Raw genomic sequence first — 23,272 nt, 5'->3', positions numbered from 1 at the left:
AACAACCAGCACAGACTGGTTGGCCGAATTGCCTGATTCCGTGCTGCAAAGTTTCAGTGTAATTTTTTTTTAGAAAGGAAGTGGATCGGAAAGGCTCACAATCAGGTTCCAAACTCGAATTTACCAGGAGTTTGGTGTTTAATGTTCTGCATTGGGTGTGGCTCTTAAGTGTAGTGTTGACCACAGTTTGGGCAACTTTCCAAGTCAGACAAGCTGAAAGGCTTCCCGTTGCCCCCTTTTCCCTCTCTTATCTCACTCCCACTGTTAAATTGCTCCATCGGCCTTCAGACCACAGATTTCAGCTTCTGGGGAACTATTACTGCACAAGCCACTTAATCAAAATAAACCACTGAAGCGTGACCAACGCAAAGATCACACAGTTCTCTTCCTGCAGTCTGGCCAACACCACAAGGATTATGAAGTCCCGTGGAACAAAGGAGGTGGGTGGGGGGGAAGCAACAAAAATTGCTGAGAGAAGTAACTTCGAATGTAATGAGGGTGGGGGGGAGGGGGGAATCAAGAAATCGGGATCCAGGAACAGGCATCCCACCTTCTAGGCAGCCTCTGGTGAAACCTCTGCAGGTGTAATTGTACGATTGTAATTGTAGAGTCCTATAGCTCAGTGTTTAGAGCATTTGCCTCACAAGCAAAAGCTCTGAGTTTGATTCCCAGTGAAATCAGGGGCAAGTTTCCTTACTCCACACGCCTGATAATAATTCCTTAAGAAAAAAAATTTGGGTTACCCCACCCAGACCATCCACATCGCCTTCTCCCTCCGCCACGGTTCCTGCCACTCTCCCTCCTTACACTCCTTTCTCCCTCCTCCCTTTCAACCAAAATCACTCAGATGAAGTTCACCTGCAACCGTGACCCCCTCCCCACCCAGCTGCGGGTCATTCAACTTCCCTTTCTCTCCCCCGTTGGCCGACACAGTTCTCTTTCCTCAGGCTCTGTTCTTTCCCCCTGAAAACCGCTTCATCACACCCCTCCACAAAAAAACCACCCTCTATCCCTCTAATCTTGCACCTTACCGTCCCATCTCCAACCTACCCTTCCTTGCCAAAGTCCTGGAATGCATTGTTGCAGGTCAACTTCAGTCACACCTCTCCCTCTATTCCCTCCTCAAGCCCCTACAGTCTGGTTTTCGCTCTGTCCACAGCACAGAGTGAACGCTTGTCAAAGTCACAAACGACATTCCCTCTCTCTGTGACCAGGTCTCCCTCCGCCTCCTCGTCCTCCTGGATTTCTCTACCGCGTTCGACACAGTCGACCACGCCATCCTCCTCCAATGGCTCTCCTCCCTCATCTACCTTACTAGGACCACACTTGCATGGTTCGAGTCCTACTTAACCAACTGCCTCTATTTCATCTCAGCAAATGGTTTCTCCTCCCACTCCTGCCCAGTCACCTGCAGGGTACCCCATCGCTCCATCCTTGGCCCTCTTCTTTTCCTCATCTATATGCTCCCTCTGGGCAATATCATCCACAGACACGGGGTAAACTTCCACATGTATACAGATGATACGCAAATCTACTTTGCCTCCTAGAGTACCAACTCCAGGTCTGCCGTTGTCCTATCAGCTTGTCTGGCAGACATCAAAGCCTGGATAAGTGTAAACTTCCCGCAGCTGTATATGGACAAGACGGAAACCATACTCCTTGGCTCCTGTCAACGGCTTCATTCCTGTAGATTTAAACTCCTCAACCTCCCTGGGCTCTCCCTCAGACCCACTGAACCAGTGCAACCTAGACCTCTGGTTCGACCCCCAACTGTCCTTCCTCCCCCACATCCGGTCCCTGACCAGGACTGCCTTCTTCCACCTCCGCCACATTGCCCGCCTCCAACCATACCTTACCCCAAATGCTGCCGAAACCCTCATGCATGTGTTTGTCACCTCCCGCTTGGATTTCTCCAACGCACTCCTCGCCGGTCTCCCCAACTTCACTATTCACAAGATCCAGCTCATTCAAAACTCTGCTGCCCACAAACTTACCAAACTCCATACCCCCATCTCACCAGTTCTGGCCCAGGCTCCACTGGCTCCCCATTACCGAACGGATTGACTTCAAAGTCCTCACTCTCGTTTTCAAATCCGTTTACTCCCTGGCACCTCCCTACCTCTCCGACTACCACACTCCCCAGTCCACCACCCGGTGTCTCCACTCGACTGGCACTGGCCTCCTGCTCATCCCTCGCACCCTCTGCGTCACCATTGGAGGTCGTGTTTTCAGCCACTACACCCCAAAACTCTGGAACACTCTCCCTCAATGCCTCCGCCTTGCCCCCTCTCTCCCCTCTTTCAAGTCCTGCCTGAAAACTTTCCTATTCGACCGTGCTTATTGGCCACCTCCCCCCAGCTTAGAGTCAGGCTGCACCACAGTTAAGCACTCTGAGACGCTACCTTGTGCTGAGGGCGCAATATAAGTGTAAGTTGTTGTTGTAGTAGTCTGATATTATTAGTGTATATTAACCGCTGTATAGTCTGATATTAACATTAACACCTCTATACAGTTCAAGCACTTGATCACTTGAAACCTTAAACAATTTGCACGTAACTACTGGAAAGTGTAGTGACTGAATCTGTGGGCTCATTTGAGTAATCCATGCGGTAAGGATTAATCTGGAGAATAATGGATAATATCCATTAATCTGGAGGATAATATTAGTAAGTGAGAAATACTGCAGTAACTTTCCTTACTCTATATTCTTCTTGGAGGCTTATCTTGTGGGTTATCCTGCTATGGTGATCAATAGTCCCATCAATGTACATCCCTTTTAGACACTGACCGACATGTACAATCCCAGCATTTGTTTTATTTCACTTGCGTTGTTTTTTATTTTACTTTTATTATTTTGTTAAAAAAGTCTATAGGCTGGAATGTCCTTACAGGGACTCTAAAGCAACAATTAAAAACATTTATGGGGTTAAAAAAAATCACATTTTGGCTTTATGGCATTGCTACAAAAAGATTGAGTCCAAACAAACTGCCAGGACAAATATAGAACAGCAGCTGGCTGGGTACATACTGAAAAGCAACATGATGGAGAAAGCTCTGAAATCACAAACCTCAGAAAGGACAAGCAGTTGATACTGTTACAGAACTCCGTTTATTGAGTTTTACTAACGGACATACAACCCTCTGTGCATCAGGGATTGGAAAGTGAATCAAACATTAGTGTAATTGAGGAGCTCAAATTACATCACCACAAAACATCTGAACTTGGATCTTAACCAATCACTCAAACACTGTTTTTAAAAAAATTCTAACCCATGGGGAAGACTTTATTGGGTTTCCTGTGGGCACCAACAGCCAGCATACTGACACACAACCTCCTCCCCTAAAAGCTGTGCTTAATAGTCGCAACAAATTCAGATTTAAAGGTTGACTTGCTAAGATGTGTCAGAACACACTGATTCTGCTGTATATTCTATTTCTATTCCCACAAGCTTAGAGCTTCCGAGCTGCCTGACCGGAGCTGTAGGATACAATATGGTTTGGACCAGCTTGATCCTATTGTCACATGGAGTGTGACATTTATAGGGTTGTTGGTAGAGTCTGGAACAACCACTGGTGGAGGTTGACCCTTGGCACCATTGCATGTTTCGTACACACTCAGTAGGGTGTGTTTGACCTAAACCAAGGCGTGACCCTGTCTCCACACCCATGCTGGTTTTGGTTGAGGTAAAATAAATAATTTAAAAATATAGTTGCTTCGTGGATTATAATGATTTGTTACAGTGCCTTATCATGTCGTTGAGACTTCTCAAAGCGCTTCACAGAATATTTGTAAACTGAATTGACTATTTTTGGGGGCAAAAGGCTCCCTTTATACCAATTATGCTAATTATGAGAAATCGTCCCTTACTTGGAAGAATTATGATTGGAGTATGCCTGTGATGTACTGTGTTAAATTAGTCTGGAATAGTGTTACAAGACCTTAATTGGATGATGAAATTGTCCAGATGCTAAGCCCAGTCCCAAAGAGCATTTACTTTGCTTTGCACAGTACAACAAATATTCAGTCTAAGGTTTGGTACTCAATCTATTTTAAGAGAACTGGAAGGACAAAGACAAATCACTTCTATAGGAAGCTCACGCATACTTTCCACCAAAGCTCACTGCACTGACGATGAAATAACACACAACAGTCACGAATTGAGATGTACATCTTCTGGTCAGTTCCCAAGTTCCCAAAAAATCACTGAATCGTCACTTTCTGATTTTGACCAAAAACCAAGGTTGAGCGTACAAACCCAAAGTTGAACACTCCAAGATAGGCGATTATTTGCTGGGTCAAAACCAAGAGTAGCAAAATGAAGGAAACAATTAACAAAAGCTTTAAAAAGTTATCAGTTTCCACCTGCTCTGAGACTGGGGCTTCAAAAACAGGAAATTTAGGCCTCAGCACTTCCTGCTGCTCCGTGCTCTCACTAAAGCAGCTGGACAGATGACCGGTGTTTGAGACTGAACACCAGAAAAATGCTGCAATACATTTGCCTCATCGTTAATGGCTCCAAACAAGGAGACTAGCAGCTCTAAACAAGCTACTTTCAATATTCTAACTTAGTTTTTTTTAAATATTTAAAAAAACCTGTGTGTTGTCTCCAAATGCCAGAAACAATCAATGTAAACGTGGCTCTCGTTCACAGATGAGGGAACAGGGAACTACTCATGCAGACGTGACGTGATTTACTACCCAATGCTGGATGAAAATTTTCCATCCAAACCTTTCTTTCCCATCTCTTAAGGAGGCACCAAACCTCACAGTCGACATTCTTCATGTGCAAGCCAGATGGAGTTAAAAGTATATTCTCTCATCCATCTACAAATCCCTCCACGCCCTGACACATCCCTACCTCTCCGACCTGCTTTCTCCCCACTCTGCTAGCTGCAGCCTCCATTCGGCTATTTCTGGCCTCCTGCTCGTCCCCTTTGGTCCACCATCAGTGGCCACGCTTTCAGCCACAATCCCCAAACCTTTGGAACTCTCTCCCCAATCCCTCCGCCTTGCTCCCTACTTTCACCGCACAAGAGGATGCCATTCAGCCCATTTTACCTGTATTCAGAATTATCCGTTGAGTCCCACTTCCCCAGCCTTTGTCTTCCCCCCCTCCTCCCTTACACTTCTACATAACAAACATCTTTAAAATATTTCTCTAATTATTCTTCACAGCCTACTATAGATTCAGCACACCAGAAATCAAGTGGACATAGCATATTTATAGCTCACATAAACTCAACTCTGTTCATCACGTTTTATTAATCACGTTCAGCCTGCTTCATAGCCCCTGCCCTATCTGCCCCACTATCGGTGATCGGGCTTTCATACATTCAACCCCCGCTCTCTGCAACTCCATCCCTCTTACTCGCTCCCTCACTCACCTCATCTAGATCAGTCTCAACTCCTTTCTCTTTTGACTGCGCTTTCGGGCATTCTTCCCCTTCCCACCCTCTTCGGCTTTCACCAATGACTCAGGTGTCAAGCTAGGATTATTAAGCACTTTGGGACGTCCTCTCGACACGAAAGGCGCTATATAAATGTCAATATGTGTTGTATCGTATCACAATAAGCCTTGACTAAGTCATACTTCAGTTTCCAGCAGGGCGAATAACAAAAAAAATTACATTTATGCATGTCAGGGGAACTTCCAAGGCACTAGATAGAGAAGGGTTTACACTGAAGCTGGGGCTGCTGTCTAGGAGGTGGAGGGAAGATGACCAAAACAGTCAAAGAGGTTGATTTTGAGATGGTTTTTGAAGGAGGGGAGGGTACGAGTCAGAGGGTTCCAGGATAGAGTTTCAGAGGGGGTGGCGCAGAAAGACTAAAGGCCCAACGTTTAATGGTGGAGCCAGTGTCTTTCCTGGCCTGGGAGAGCTGAAGCCACCTTCAAATAGTCACAAGAACTCCAGTGTTCACCTGAACAGGTTTTTAACCTGCAAGACAGCCCTGCCTCAGCACTGCACTTACCTACAGTGAAAACAAAACTGAAATGTCGAACTCTTTTTGATACACCAGCTAACATCAGTCAACACAAAACAGGCTGGGATTCAAACCAGGGAGCTTCCTTGTTTTTATGGCTTAGTCTATTAACCCACTGAACCAACAAAGCTCAACAATAAATTCTGAAATTTATTGCGTGTTTAGCCCTTGTCCTCTAATCAGGGATCAGGAGCTAAACACTCCCTCTTCACCTGCCATAAAAATGCAAATCGTTTTTGTTGTTGGTTTCAATTCCTGCCAATAATTATAATCCTTGCATATGATACAATGTCTTATTATTAATAATATTTGCATTTGTTATAGCACTTTTCACGTCTTCTAGAAGTCTCAAAGCACTTCACAGAATATACTGTAAAGTAAATTGATTGTATATTTGTGAGTGAAACACAGCAGCCAATTGTGCACAGCAATCTCCCACAAACAGCCAGGGGTGAATGAACAATATTATTTGAGGGATTATTGGCCAGGACACCGGGAGAGAGAAACTCCCTTTTCTTTTTGATTACTGCCATTGGATCTTTAATGTTTCCTGAACAGGCATATATGGCATCGGATTAATGTCTCATCTGGAGGTTGGAATAGCAGAATTGTATTGCCCAGATCCACAGTCCTAGCTATCGCTTGCCTTGAGCTAGCTCAGAAATGTGCCTAGACCAGAGATGGGACAAGGACCCGCACAAGGAAAGTCCTGCCCTTTACTGTTGATTTTTTTTCTGAAGAGCCAGAAAGGAGAATATAAGTGAAAGAAACTCACTTGATAACTTCTCCCATTGATGGATCACAACCGAGCTCCGAGAATGTCACTAAGTAAATATACAGGGTTTACTTCAGTATTATGCAACCTTTGATCCCTTTCCAACTGATAATTTGATAGAAGTCATGAAGTCAATGCACAACCCCTGATCACTTGAAATATCGGATGAGAAGAGCACAACACCTGGCAATGGCTCAAACAGTGATTTTCCAAATACAGCTACTGTGAGCTACCGTGGGAATACTGCAAGTAGGTAGACAGGTCCTCTAGAAGCCAAAAACAGCTAATGGATCAGTGGATACATGCACCACATGGCTCCTCAATGAAAAGCCAAAAAGCTGGCTAGACTCCCTTCATCTCTCAGCCTTTAAAGTAGAGGGCAAATCCTTGTCCTCATCTCTAAAGCCCTCCAAACTACATGACCTCCTAAAACCCTATCAACCTATCCGCTTCCACCATTGGAGGTCAGGCCTTCAACCTTTCTACCCTCCACCCCTCGATTCCAGTTTGCAGCTCGGGTGCAATCCCTTGACTGCTTAGCACATTGGGACGTTCCTCCTGACGCAAAGACGCCATATAAATGCAATATATTGTTGTTGGAAAGGTAAGGGCAAAGCACTGAGGTGCTGCAGGGACCACAAATCCTACCAGACTCACCCTCTGTACAGTGACTTGGTAGGAAGGAGGCAAAGGGTGGAAAGTATGCCAAATTGCAATGGGAACATTTGGAATTTCTAATTTTGAGTTTTGTACTGTAGTCTCTACTACTTCAATATGTCCCAACCAGATCACCGTAACCTAAATGCTGACCCTTCATCCAGAAATGGAATTATAAACTCTAGAATCATCCACACACATGTTCTCAGAACCCTCTTCAATGCAGCTTTGTCCTTCTAGAGGAACAATGCCAAAATTGGGCACAAAATTCCAAGCATGATCTTACTCGAGGGTAAAAAAAATGCTCTTTGTAACCTATAATCAAGATCATCAATGCCATTTTTCTTCTACAGACTTTGTTCATTAAAATCAAGTCAACATAAGAAACCTACCACAGCGTGGCACAGATTACATATTGAGATAGCAGTCTAACAGCGTGGTTTTGTGTTCCTGAAGATTTGTCAGGCTGGGTCTTAAAGTGGAAAATGACAGATCTACAATGGCTTGCTTACTGGGTGGCTTCTTCACTACATCTTTTATGTGAGCCTTGAAGCGCTTTCCTTGACCCTTAAGCATGATGATGGGTTTCCGCATGCATCAAGACACCAGGCTGACCAAAACAAATGTTCTTGGCCCTTTCATCCCTAATCCTCTCTCCTTATTCTCTGCCCTTGGGACATCTCTATCTGGCTCCACTCTACTTCTGGAATCTCTTCCAGCCCTCCCTGTTCATACCTCTCAGACTTTCAACTCCAGTCTACTGCTCAATCCTCATTCCCTCCATCAGCTAAGTGACCCCTCTCTCTGGAAATCTCTCCCCAAATCCCTTCATCTTGCACAGCCCTTTTCCACCTTTCAAAAACCTCAGTCCTTTCAATGAGACGTTAAACAAATGCCCCATTTGACTGTTTTCATTATTCGATAAAAGGGAATTCTCCCAGTGTCCTGACCAACAATCCCCCAAAATAGAATTGGTTATTATTTTATGGCTGTTTGTGGGACGTTGCTGCACATTTTTCCACAAAATACACACAGGCACATGTATTGTAAAATGATTTGAGACGTCTCAACAACATAAGACACTTTTACAAATGCAAGGATTATTATTTATTATTAACCTCTCAACCTATTTGTTCCATCTGCCTTTAGCCAACACCTTCTTTCCCTCCTGGTAAGTCTGTTTGAAGCTATTAGGTGTTCTTCCTATACTGTTTATTTATCTACCCAATGACCTGGGAGCAGGCCTGAGGTATTTATTCTAAATCAGGAGGAGAACAAATGCTGAACAGACTTGTGCATTATAGCATTTCAGAACTTTTCAGACATAGTATCTCCATCCTAAAATGAACACTGAGGATTTGGGGCAGATGTCTATGATTATAGAGTGAAACAAATCAATAATAAAATAAGGGAACCATGTTCTAAATATCTTTAAAGAGCACAAATATAAATCCTACGCTTTGGGGTTTGGATGAAAGCCATCTGCTTATACTAATGGCTGCAGACCAAGTGAGTTGTACACAACGGATAGGGAGTCTTGTGAGAAGAATCTGGCAGAGAAAGTACAAGGAGGACAACAGAAGAGAGAGAGACACAGAGATAGACAGAAACTCCCGTATCCACACACATTCATAAATACACACACGATTCTCCAGCTTCTAGTATAGGCTGGTGGCCTTTGTGTGGGGACAACATGCAGGAAGCCAGTCGATCAGCCACCGCCTCTGCTCCTTCTTGGAAGTGTTTCTAGCAAAAACTCATTTTAGCTGCACACAACGTGTCCAGGTTTAATTTACTCAAGCAGGATCACAAAGAAGCAGCGCAAAGTGTGGCAATCTAATCTAATCCAGATTAATTACAGGATGAGTGAGTTACACACACCTGACCCAAGCCCAATTTTCATATCCACAATGGGCTGATACAATTAGTGCCGAATATTATTGATTGTGAGCTTTTTTTAAAAAAAAACTTTCAGAGAGGGAGTGCAGCTGTTACAGTAGATGTCTTTCATTGAGTTAGAGAAAGATTTTGTCACCAAGTTGATAAGTGTAAATGCCTACATGGCATGCAGTTTGGACATCACAGATAGACTTATGAGTAAGGGCTTTCAATTCACCCTGTATATAAAAATGTTCAGTAAGTGCAAATTGTGAGAACAGTTTCATAGTGGTAGAAAAATGCATTAATATTTGATAATAATCCTTGTACTTGATATAGGACCTTATTTCATCATTACGATGTCTCAAAGCGCTTCACAAAATATACTGTAAAATGTATTGACTGTATTTTATGAGCGAAACCAGCAGCCAATGAGGCACAGCAGTATCCCACAAACAGGCATAGATTGTGTTACCAATATTTTAATTATTGTTTTGTGCTCTAACCACTACACTACAGAACAATGCATATGTTGTGAAGGATGTTACACATTACTCGTTTTGCTTACTTCTTTTTGGTTTACAGCAGTAAGTAAGAACCCAGTTGTTAGTCGATTGGTAGATCATTTTCTGGGGTTAATCCCTCNAAAAAAGCTTGGACACTCAATCCATGACTGTCTGTGGGACACTGCTGTACTCAACTGGCAAAAAACGCATTTCACCCACAAAACATAGTCAATCCATTTTACAATCCAACAACAACTTGCATTTATACAGCACCCCTCATGCAGGGTAGCATTCCAGAATATATTCATAATGTATTCTGTGAAGCCCTTTGAGACATCTTAATAACTTGATAAGATGCTGTATCAAATTCAAGGATTATTATTTTTTATTATTATAAATTATTTTAAACTCTGATCATCGGACTAAGGTGATGGTGAAATTGGGTCAAAGATCAAAGTGGGGGCTCAGATTTAAAATGAAGCCTGGGAAAAGGAAATCTAATAACTTGCATTGAACTTGACACAAACATTCTGGGGCCAATTTAAAAGCCTCAGTTGCATCTAAAAACAGCTCCAGAGTTTGATTTTGACAAGTGGCAAAATGCACCCTCAAAATGGATCAGTACACTGGAGTTTAAGGCCAACGCGTTAGAGGCTTGAAAAACATCAACTGTATTTCCTGGCATTTCAGCTGAAACCAATAAAGAGGGGGCTTTTAGAAAGCTAGAAAGCTCCATCTCCCACACCAGGCTCCACGCAGCCATCATTCTCATCTTAGCCCAGCTTCACTTGCTCCCAGTCATTAAGTCGGGAACTTTGAACTCGAGGTCTATGCTGACACTACAGTACAGTGCTGGGGGGCTGCTGCATTGTCAAGAGGGCACTGCATTCAACGTCAACAGTGCGATAGTGAGGGAAGCACTGAGTGGAGGCTGAGCTCACAGAAGGAGGGAAAGAGAGATCACCCTCATTTGCTTCCTGACAGCTAGCTCACAGCAGCATTGGCAGGAGTGAAGGTACACATCACTTGCCCATTCTCAAAAGCGAAAGAAGTAATGATATATTTAGAATGCGACACAAACGCAAACCTCAACTATATTGGATATCTATAGTAACTAGACCTTGGTGCAACAGTGGACTGGGGCGTATTATAAATCAAAATACACATACAGCAACGCAATGCTAGGCAGAAATCAGCATTAAGTTATGCATCCATCACCAACTAAGGTTTTCCATCTCATGGTGCAGTTTCAACTGTGCTAAGCTCTTGTCTCTGGTGTCTGTGACACACAAGAAAACCACATTATGGCATAACCCAATGCTGACTGGAAACTAATCACTTAGCAAATCACGCTGCTGGGGGCAGCACTACCTGCTGTTCATTACCTCCATGGTCTGTAGCTTTACCCAAATGAACAAAGCCAATTGCACTGAAATCTACCCAAGGAACCAAAAGTAACCTCAACCAATGCAGTGCAGCTTCACAAAGTGGTCCTTTCCTTTCTCGTTTGCAGAAACAAAGAACACAACATTCACTCATGTTAATTACACGTATGTATCACTAGCATATGTTTGAGTGTCTTAACCTAGGGCACTTAGGGCTGAGAGCAGCGAACCGTCACACAATCAGAGAGCTGATTTAAGATCTATAAAGAGATCTGGAAAAGTTACTTAAAAATGAGATATTCTTTGCCCCCCAAAAACACACAGCGAGAGTGTTTATATTAATTTGCTTTAATAAGCCTTTCTGTGGTTCGCGTGGGGAGAAAGCGGAAGAGCCTCCAACTGTCCTTTAATTAATTACAAGAACAAAGATAATACATCAGGCACAGGTGTAAATTTGCATTCTGCCTCAAACAATAGATTTTCCCACGGTCACACTCAGCTCTAGCGCCGAGGGCAACAGCTTTGAAAAGACAAAAGTTGTGCCATGAACGAACGGCCCAACCGAGGTAAACAAGAAAATGTGTTCTCTCTCTTCCCAGCCCAATTAAACCCTCCGAGGCGCTGCCTGGAGGGCACTATATAAATGCGAGTTATTGCTAGTGATTTGAGACCAGGGTAGGCGAACAATCCGCAATGTAGCTCCATCACCAGAGCACAGACTTTTACCCTCCAGACAGCTGTCAAGCTCTGCCTTCCTACTTCAGAGTCATCTGATTTAAAGGTCGGATCATGACATGGGCACGTATCTAAGCTCTTGTTTATTCAGAAGCTTTAAGATTACATTATATCTACAAGTATGCAGATAACACCTGACTGTATCTCTCTGTCTCCACCCCCGACTCCAGGACCACTGCTGTCCTGACCCTGAATGAGAACTAAATTTCTTCAGTTGAAAGTCAACAAGACCGAGGTTCTCCTGATTGGCTCCCGTCAGCGCCTCCACACCTCAGGCATCACCATCCATGGTTGCACACATCACCTTAATAAGCCACTCTGGAACCTTGACGTCTTGTTTGACCCTCAACTATTTTTTCTACCCATATCCGTCCCATGACCCACTCTGGCTTCCCCCCACCTCCGCAACGTCAACTAGCTCCGCCACCATCTCACACCGTAGGCCGTCAAAACCCTCACACGCATTTGTTAAATCGAGGCTCGACTATGCAAACTCCCTGCTTGTCGGCCTCCCCAACGCCTCCCTCCATAGGCTGCAGATCATACAGAACTCTGCAGCCCATGTCCTCTCCTGCACCAGACTCTGTGACCCTATCACCCTCCATTCTCCCCCGACTCCACTGGCTTCCCATCACAGAAAGGGTACAGTTCAAGATCCTGGTCCTCACCTTCAAAGCCCTCCATGGTCTTGCTCCTCCTCTGTGACCTCCTAATCCCCTAGCATCCTGCCCACTCCCTCCGCTCAGTGGGCTCCGGCCTGCTTCACGTCCCCCTCCTCACCCGCCCCACCACTGGCGGGAGGGCCTTCTGCCACTCTGCCTCCACCCTCTCTAACTCCATCCTGCAGTCCCTCCGATTTGCCCCCTCCCATGCCTCCTTCAAGACCCATCTCAAAACCCTCCTCTTCGATCACCCTGCTTCCCCCCTGCCCTCTACCCTCCCCAATCCCCCAGCTAGTGTCCGAACTCTGACTGTCCAGCTCCTTGGGATGTTCTCCCGATGTGAAAGGCACTATACAAATGTAATTTTGTTGTTGTTGTACAGGGAAAACATTAACAATTAAGGCATCCCACTGTTTGCACTATTATGGTGATACTGTATAATTGGCAGTGCGGGGGTTAATATGATTAAACCCTTTACTCTCTCAGAAGAATCACTCTAATGAATGCCTCTAATGTTAGATGCTGACAAAGAAATCCAATCTTCTGCTAATGAGGCCTATTGAAAAAATTAATTGAAAAGAAAATTACAAAACAGAACAGAGAAAACCCAAATGCACCCAGATATAATGGCTTCTTTTTTAAAAAAACAGGACAGAAGATCTTCTCTTTCAAACAAAAGTTTAAAAAAACATGGAATCCAATTTAAATACTACACGTGGCTTTTCTTCATGTCTGCTTGTTCACATCCAGCTACAGAGCATTTTGGGCAATTTGAGATGATCTTACATGCAAAATACTCGTAACCCGTATAGCATATGCAAATGGATGCATTCCACCCCCACCACTATCTTGGGGACAATTTGTGCCCATTCTTTGTGCCCTGACAGTGAGTGATAGCAGTCTAGTTAGAAGCCTATGCTGCTGGGTGCAAATTGGCATCTGCATTCACCTACAAAATAGTCACTCCACTTTACGGTGTATCCTGTGAAGCCCTAGTGTAAAGGATTATTACAACATAAGAGAAAATTTGATGCATCCAAATAGGGCGTATAACAACAGCACAAACTAGTGGGGCCAAATGGCCCGTTTCCATGTCGAATGACTCACTGTATGTAAAGTTATATAACTACATAGTGTTAATGACATTGTGCTGCAATAGGTAAAACTTTTATAAACACTTGCCTCTTCCTCCCAATGGCATAGTCAATACAATCCATGCTAACATGATTTCATTTTACATGCTCTGATTGCAAGATATTACAGTTTCCAACCAACACAAGCGTGTTCCCTCATTGAGCTCGCTTTAGCAAACTCTAATGAAATCAGTAAACCAATGTTAATAGAGCCTTTGTGCATTTAGTTCTGTTCTTGGCAACAGTATTTCCATGTCTGTGCTTACTGATGGTTACATCATCGAAGGTCAGTTTATAGCAAATTTCACCTCAAACTAGTGAACTAAGTTCTTTAATTGTGTAATTGTCTCTTATTTTGAAAAAATTCTGTACCATGTGTTATAAAATCACATCACCCTGTGGTATATATCCTATAGAAAACAAGTCTATACTTAACAGAAAATACTCCACACCAATCCAGTCCTAAGTAACCTAAGGAGACAATCCACCCAAACAGTCCGTTGCTTTACTCTTCATCTATTTCCATATACTTCAAGGGGTTCTGACCCTGTAGTTCCCAAAGAGCTGGTTGAACCAATTACTTTTCTTGGGAGTATATCCAAATATCTAAAGTTCCAGGAAAGTGAGGATTGATGGTTGTGGAAATCCATCACCATGCTTGAGAGAATACAAAACAGATCGAGAATTCCATATATGTATTCCATCTACACATCGAAATTTCCTCGTATCTGGAATGGACATTTATTCTCTAGAGGAATGCATCCTGCTTAATTCCAGAGAGTAATAAGCACAAATTGTTGAGAGCAATGGTTTGGAGACCCTATGCATGTTGTGGGTACTTCTGACCTTTAACCAGCTAAAACCAGAGCTTTCCATTGCCAAAGCAAGCTTCCTGCTGCCCATACATCTATCATCACCCTATCCATTAGAGCTTTGGCTTGCAAAGGAAGTCAGTGTGAATAATCCCCTTCCCCAGTGACTGGTCTGACCTCCAACGAGCCAGGCTTGTCATTGACCATACCCTAGAATACTGGGGACTCGCCTGGCTCAGGAGCCAGACCACCGAGTCTCCCTAAACAACTGTGAATGATTAATAAACACTTCCAGACCCCTTGCAGTCAGACAAAACCACTTTCAAAGACGACTACAATGGATAAATCAGGGCCTTCCCCCACCTCCTTTCCTCCCCAATACACACGTGCTTCCGGTTTCCCCTGCAACACAAAAGGCCTGGATTGTTTCAGAATATTGTTAGCTGTTGCTGATGTCTATGGCAAGCTCTGTATCCTCTCCTCTTCCTTCCTCTGCAGTACTCCAACACCACAGAAGCACATGCTTCCAAACATCAACACTGAAACAATAGTGTTACAACACACAGGGTCAGTGCAAAACCGTTTCCTTGTGAAAGGACGAGTGGTTCACATTTCAAAAATATAGCTCAATGACTTAAAGGTGAAACATGTAAAACTTACATCTGCATACATACCTCTCAAATATGACAACTACTTGCATTTACACAGCACCTTTCACATAGAATATCTTGCAATATATTTGTATTCACTTTTTCTTGCATCTAAGCGTACGCCAGGTGGGGGGGGATTATCGTTCGCTCGCTAAGTGGTGAAAAGCACACTCTCCAGGTATGACTGGATGCTAACCCAACCCCACGCCACAGTAACACTGGAAGCAATGAGGAAGGGTCAGCGATTGTGCATTTCTCCAGACAGAAAGACAGCGAAGAACAATCTCCCCAGCACCTGATGTAACCTTGAAATAGTTTCAATAATAACAGCTTCACAATACAACAACAACAACAACAACAAGATTCCATTTATAAAGCGCCTTTCACATCAGGAGGACGTCCCAAGGCGCTGCACAGTTGGGTCATGACCCGAGCAGGGGGAAATGGTCAGGGTGAGGGAAGGGAGGGAGCGAGGAGGGGGAAGAGAGTCGAGAGGGGAGCTGAAGGCTCGGTCAAAGAGAAAGGTTTTGAGACCGGCCTTGAAGGAGGAAAGGGAGGAGGCGGCGAAGGCACTGGGGGATGGAGTTCCAGAGCCTGGGGGCTGAGAGGCTGAAGGCCCGACCACCGATGGTAGGGCGGTTGGGGCGGGGGACGTGGAGCAGACCAGAGCCAGAGGAACGGAGGGTACGGGCAGGTAGGTAGGGGGATAGTAGGTCGGAGAGGTAGGAGGGAGCGAGGCCGTGAATGGCCTTGTAGGTGAGGATGAGGATCTTGAAATCAATCCTCTGGGGGATGGGGAGCCAGTGGAGGCGAGCGAGGGTGGGAGTGATGTGGTCGCGGTGTCTGGTGCGGGACAGTACACGAGCTGCAGAGTTCTGAATGACCTGCAGCTTGTGGAGGGAGGTGGCGGGAAGGCCGGCGAGGAGAGAGTTCCCATAGTCCAGCCTTGAGGTGACAAAGGCGTGAACCAGAGTTTCAGCATCGTGAGGGGTGAGGTAATGCCGTAGTCTGGCGATGTTCCGGAGGTGATGGAAGGCGGATAACTACAATAAATACAATAACTACAAACCTATTCTTTTGGAGGGTCAGCTGGGCGTCCTAACACATGCAAATGTTTCAGAGTACGCTTCAGCTCCCTGAGGTACTACTCCACGTGAAGGGCGCTATATAAATGCAAAGACGTTATTATTGTAAAAAAAACACTGAGGATTCCATTTATGTAAGTCACTTACACATGAAAATGTTCCTGCGTCTGGAATGGAATGCTCACTCTCTTCCTGATGGGATGCATCCCACTTATGCAATCCCAGAAGGAATTAGATGCAGGTTGGCAAGAGCCGAGGCTTTGGGGACCTCAGAGTTGATTAATCGGCCTAGGCATTCGAAGTGTGTAACTAGCAATCGAGAGGCTCATCACTTCCAAGGTTACTGTGGATATGGGTTAAAATCCAGTCATACCCCAAGATCAAGCACCATCTCCCTGAACACATTGTGCTTACCTAATTCCAGATATTAGACAAGTTCACAAGAACCGTGGCTTTGGGGATCTCTAGAGTGTGCGTTAGGGTAATTGCTGGAGTTTAACCAACCTAAACTGCATAGTTTGCTGCTGAGAGCACTGTCTGGCAAGCCTCCTGGTCGTTGTTCAGCTGGGACCACCATACCTGTTCAGAGCTTTGACTTGTAGAGTTAAAAATACATATAGGATAATTCCACTGTACAATTCCTGGGAATAACTGGGAAACATGATACTAAATAAACATTGCTAACTGCTAGACTTTCTGTATAGCAGACTTTCCCTGTCATTATCTGCCTCAATACTTCCACTCTTGGGTTAGATCTAAAGTGAAAACAAATGAGAAAGAGACCGAGCATCTGCAGCGGTTCTGCATGTGACACTGAAAACTGTATTATTACAACATACATTGAGGCTTACTGTACAACGCTTACCACACACACGCAGACACACACAACACAAAATTACATGTGTGTAACGCCTTTCTCATCGGGGTGGAGACACGCAGACAGGCACACAAAGATGGGGCACACACAGAAGCCGACAGGCCCGCCCACAGGCAAGTGCGCCCCCCTGCAGGCACGCACACAGCAACCTTATTCAGTACTGGCATACGCAAGCTGTCAGATTGCTCCTGGGCTTCGATGCAGAACATTTACACAAGATTAATGGCTGCGAGGTCACCAATGCAGTTTTCACCAAAAAAACAAACTCTTTGGGTTTGTAGAAAAACCTATAGGTGGTGTAGAACAATCACAGAAAGACACTTGGATGAGAATTAATCATACTGAAACATCGTTTTACAAGTTATCTGCAAAGCAGGATTTTTTAAATATTATTCCACATGTACCGTGATTCATTTATCAAAACAATTTTACACTGATTTGCTTGAGTGGCAAAGAATCATTCCAATTCCACGAAAGCAGATGAATTGGCAATCTACTCCTTTTACTGCTTGTGAAAAACAGCTGAGCCCCATGTTAGCCTACATAACAGTCACTACACTTGAAAGTGACTCAATGTATGAAGCGCTTTAAGGGGGTTCAATGCGAAAGCTGTGAAAATCCCATTGCACTTTCAATTTTTTGGGATGATGTGTTTAAAAAAAATATTGTTCTTCAATTTACAGTGAGCCATTACAAAATACAAAGGAAACAGAACCCAACAATCCAATTACAACAGGATAAGTTTCTAAACATCGATACTTTTCAGAGGATGCTACACTGCGGAGTGGGAGAAATTGAATGAGAGATAATCGATAATCCCATCACACATAGTGAATCAGCAGGATACGTTTGCCTTAAAGCGAGAAGGTAAAGTGTGTGGAGCGGCGTGGGGGGCGGCAAAGGAAATCAATAACAGGCAATAAAACGTTTCATACAGAGACATTCTGTACGGGGATTAGAACTTTGCCTGGACAATTAAATAACTAAAACATTTCGAATTTGAGGATTGTTGCTTTTTTTTATTTTTAAAAAATATTTTTTGGAACTGAGCTCTCACTGTATTATTGTCAGAAACATCACTTTTAAATTAAATCACATCTCTCCTGTATTCTGGCTTATATTACAGAGACCAATGTTTGAAACACATTCCAGAGATGCACAAAGCAGAGGTTTGATCCATGGTCAGCGAGCCCTTCATCACTGGCAACGAGCATGGTAGTAGGTGTAGATTAGCAGTTCCTGACCACAGTTCCTGGCCGCCACAGTCAAACAGTTTCAACCATTCACTCTCCAAACTTTTATATGTAGATGGCTAAATGGAGAAAGTTGCAAAGGGTGCCTATGAATTAAGGTTGTCAGTAGGACTCTGGCCTCCGAGTCACGCTTCACTGGTAAGTGAAGATGAGCACAGACAAATATATGGTACGGCTTAAGAGGAGTTAAAAATAAAAGGCAAACATACATCATGGAGTAGTAGAAACTATAAAACAGGAAGCTGAAAAAGACCTATGGGCGTTAGTTGACTCATCACTCAGCATGAACAGAAATAAACAGGATGTAGGGCCGCATTGTCAAATCAGTTGAGCTCAGATCCCCAGATGCCAGATTTAAACTGTATAGTGCAACGTTCAGTGAGGCCACACCTAGAGTACTGCCTACAGTGCTGGGCACCACGACATAAAGGAGCTTCACAGGCACAAAGGCAGAGCAGAACAACAAGGCTGTTTGTCAGACTTAGAGGGATTTGCTACAAGGAACAAGCTAAACTAAGGTTCCTCATCTTTGCAAAGATGTCTGAATGGACCTTAGAGCCATGTAACATAGGACAGAGAAAGAAAACCCTGAACAATCATTTAAATTATTCCAAAGCAGCAGGATATAGGATCAGGGCGCAAAGGGAAATTTTAGGAGCACTAACTTTAGCAGAGGATAATTAATTACTCTGTGGGTACCAGGCTGACATTATTTGAAAAGAGAAGGGAGTTTCTCCCTCCCAATGTCCTGGCCAACAATGCCCAAGATATAATCGATCATTCACGTCATTGCTGCTTGTGGGGCATTGCTGTTCAGAAATTGGCTGCTGCATTTGCCTAGAAAATCCAGTTACTACACATTACAGTAATTCCTGTGAAGTGCTTTTGAGACACTGACAATGCAATTAGGCGCTATATCAAATATTTATTAGATGGGATCTCCAATGGTCAGACATATATTGAAATACCACAGATTCATGCCTCACCGGACGCAATGTAATTGATTTCACTGGAGCCCGAGCTACAGCAGCAGAGAAGCCCTTGAATTTTCATTCAAAATATTCACTTTGAATATTGATTGGAGCTGGATTTCTAATCAGATTGGAAAAATCCAGTATGTTGTAAGTTGCTGCTCAATTTGTTCCTAAAAAGTACTTTCCCCTATAGCAATGATGGTTGTTTTTGATACAGTATCTTATCACGTCAAGAAGTCTCAAAGCAATTACTGTTAAGTGTAGTGACTATATACTTATTGGTGAATGTGGCAGGAAATGTACATACAGCAATATCACTTAAACAATTTCTAGGAACGAGTTGTTTAAGGAACATTGCATTGCTGTATGTAAATTAGCTGCCACATTCATACTGTTGACCACGACACTGTGGGAAACACCTTTCTCTTTTCCAGTAGTGTCATGAGTTCTTTACCATCCAGCTGAGCTGGCAGATTGGACTTCAGTTAATCATCTGAAGAACAGCATCTCTGACGATGCAGTGCTCCCCAACACTGCAATGGATGGTCAGCCTGGACTGGAAGACCCCAACATGGGTCTTAAATGCACAGCCTTCTGACTTAGAAGCAAGAGAGCTACCAACTCTGACATGTTCACTAATTGGCATGGGGTCAGAGAGCAGGACCAAGGGAGATTACCACGTTAAGAGCCAGTGGCTACATCAGATAAAGAGGGTATGAAACTAACAACCAACAACCTTTGTGTCATGGTAGAAAGTGCAGTGAATAAAAAAAATCAGTGCCAGCACCAAATTGCCTTCAATACTGACTTGTCAATAATTCTGTTATTGTATTTTCTGAAGATTACCAAGTATCAAGGTGGTATACAGAAAACACTGGGGCGTTTTCTCGAGCTGGGACTGATGTAGAGTATTGGGTTCCTTATTGGAACGTTTCTTCATCCTTAACCTAGATAAGTGCACAAACGTTACAAAGTTCAGACAAACATATGGTTTCAATCAAGCCAGAAATACCGCCTTTTCCAACACACTCACTGCCTGATATCCGGTTTCCTCCTCCCCTCAGGTGGCAGTCACAATAATACCCTCCCTCACATCCTGTCCTCCTCCCTCACAGGTGACACCTTTACAATAACACAGCCAGACACTTTCCTCTGGACATTGCATCTATTGTCCCTCATTTTCCAGCTCCACACATTACTAATTTCAGAATTTTCCTTTTCTTTAAAAAAATCCCACAGTTCAGGATTTGGTGATTCATGCCTCAAAATAGCAATAAACCAGTAACTGGCTTCACATCTGACTGAAGGAAAAAGTCAGAAGTAATCTGTTAAAGCCTTATAATATAAAAACAATCCCTGTGTTTGATGCAGCGCCTTATCACATTGTCAAAGCACCTCACAGGATATACTGCCAAGTATAGTGACTGCATTTGTAGGTGAATGTGGCAACCAATTTTCACACAGCAATGTCCCACAAACAGTGAATGTAATGAAAGGCCAATTTTATTTGGGGTTGTTGGCCAGTACATGGATTACGATGGTTGAGAGTTGGGTTTTATTTCACCAATGTGCAGAATGAAATCCCCATTATCTTACATTTTCCAAGTTACCTGACCTGGCTCTGATCAGCACACATCCTGAGTACAGTAACTCAGGGCTATTTTTGGGAGTCACATTCAGAGACCTTAAAAGGCAAATAGAAGCACCAATAACAAATATTTATATTTCCCTTCGCATAGGATAACATCCCGGAGAGCTGTATAGTAGTGGGATTGGACGCTAGCATGAAAGAAGCAAGGGGGTAACCATAGGCAGGGTCAAAGAGGTAGGTTTTGATGTGGGATTTAAAGATAAAGAGGGGATAAGGCAGAGGGATTTAGTTAGATTCCGATTCTGAAAATTCGGGATATTGTGGCTGAAGGTCTGACCATCGATGGTGGCCCAGATGGGTCAAGGGAGAAACAGCGAGCTGAGCATAGGTGGCAGGTAGAGGAGTGGGATTGGAGCAAGCAAGAATGAAGTTCTAGGGCAGTGGTGGCCAACCCCTTTTGGCCAATTAAATAAATATTTTTTATTTGAGATAAATATTTCTCAATTGAATATTTCTTGATTTGTGGCTCTTTTGCTGTTAATGTACGATGTTTTGTCATTTCTATAATTATTTTATTGGCCAACCAAAAAGGCATTCTGCAAATTGGTGCATGCAAGAATCCTGAATTTGAACAGTTCTGAGACAGGGAGCCGGCGGAATCTGGTAGGCATTGGGGTGATGGGCAAACAGTTGGTGCAGGTGAGGATACGGGTGGCAGAGTTGTGCATAAAATGGAACTTGTGGATGGTGGAACCAGGAAGACCATCACCTAGTGCAGTGGGGAACGAGATTGAGCGAAAACCCAGAATACAGAAAATCTCATTCTTGTGTATATGACCTGAACGCATCTGATACAGAGACTGGACTGACAAGATCTCACTTTCTAATGATCCTTTTCCTCTAAAAATACACCATGATTAATAATTAATTATTAACATCAAGGCAACAATCCAATGGATGTTTCTCCATGTGCATTTTCATTAGAAGAGATCAGCTGCCTATTTTAGTCCTCCTCTGTTAGGTTCTCGGACGAACTCAAAGCGTCAAATCAAAAGGTTCCTCTTAATCCTAAGCAAAACATCTCAGGAAGCTAAAAAAAATCAAACACGGGGCAGGCAGCAAGGTCAGCACATATAAATTAAGGAAGTGGAATAAATTTAAAATAGACTTGATGCACTTCCTCTTTCATCAGACCCTCACTCCTTACCCATTGAAAATATAGCCTACTGGAGTCACGTGGACACACACTAACCTGAATTAACACCCCGTCCTCTGGAAAAAAATCTGTTAACAGTTAATTCTATCTGAAGATGGACTGGCTAGCTTTGGTTTTATTTCCTTAAGTCCTTGTGAAATGACCACAAGCTGGTGATTGATTGAAAGATTCAGAGAATGCCAGAGTTCAGCTGGGTAAGAATGTTAAACACAATACAGTGAAGAAGGGATATGGGAATCCCAGCAATTTCTCTCCCCACCCCCACCCCCCCATGCCCCTATTCAGATAACCCAGAAAAGAGGAAGGCGAGTCAGTGAGACACAGGAAGACCATAGAAAGCATCTTATATAAGGCATGGTTTCTACGAACCAGCTGTATGTCTGCCGATTAATGCCAGCGAATTACAGACCATTAGTGGCTTCATCAATAATGATTTTTTTACAAAAATAACAAAGGAACACACCAACGATGTGACACCAGAAACACACACCAGAAAGAACAACAAAATTACATTTGTATAGGGCAGGACCAACAGTGCTGGCAATGATGCTATACTTCATTGACTAACCTTTAGCTTAGAGTCCCTGCAGCATTCCATTAGCTAAAAAAGTGTTTCTCTTCCCTGCTGTGACGGACAGCAACAAACATGCAAAAAAAAATCCCCAAATCCTTATTTTACCCACAAAAAAAGTCACTCCACCTGTGAAGTGCCTTGAGACCCATTTCTGATGTGAAAGGGGCTGTATCAAATACAAAGAAAGATATGAATATTTCAATATGAAAGATAATTTACATCAAAGGACATAATTTGTTTCAAACACGTTTCTTGGCAATTGAACAGAGTTAATTTTAAATTCTTTTAACGAGAGCTTTCAAAGTGTCAATATCATTAATCCACATTGTACAATGCACTAATTAGCAACACTGCCTGTAGCCAATAAGTACATTTGCATTTCTCCACTCAATGCCACAACACTCCCCATGAAACCAATTCCCATGAACTAGAATACCGCAGCGCTCCATCCATTAAACATTTCTCTTCTTTAATTAACAATTGAAGCACACAACAAAGAGAGCCCACCATGAAGTGCTGCATTATG

General features: G+C 43.5%; 1 protein-coding gene across 1 annotated transcript in view; it reads right to left on the bottom strand.

Moving 5' to 3' along the window:
* Positions 1 to 23,272, bottom strand: part of LOC103176615 (guanine nucleotide-binding protein G(i) subunit alpha-2) — a 108,617-nt gene that overhangs the window by 70,732 nt on the left and 14,613 nt on the right. The window lies entirely within an intron of this gene.

This window comes from Callorhinchus milii, unplaced genomic scaffold (genome assembly GCF_018977255.1).
Source record: "Callorhinchus milii isolate IMCB2004 unplaced genomic scaffold, IMCB_Cmil_1.0 Scaffold12, whole genome shotgun sequence".
Lineage (NCBI taxonomy): Eukaryota > Metazoa > Chordata > Chondrichthyes > Chimaeriformes > Callorhinchidae > Callorhinchus > Callorhinchus milii.
Note: the sequence above shows the minus strand (reverse complement) of the source record. Positions and strands in the feature narration are given on the sequence as shown.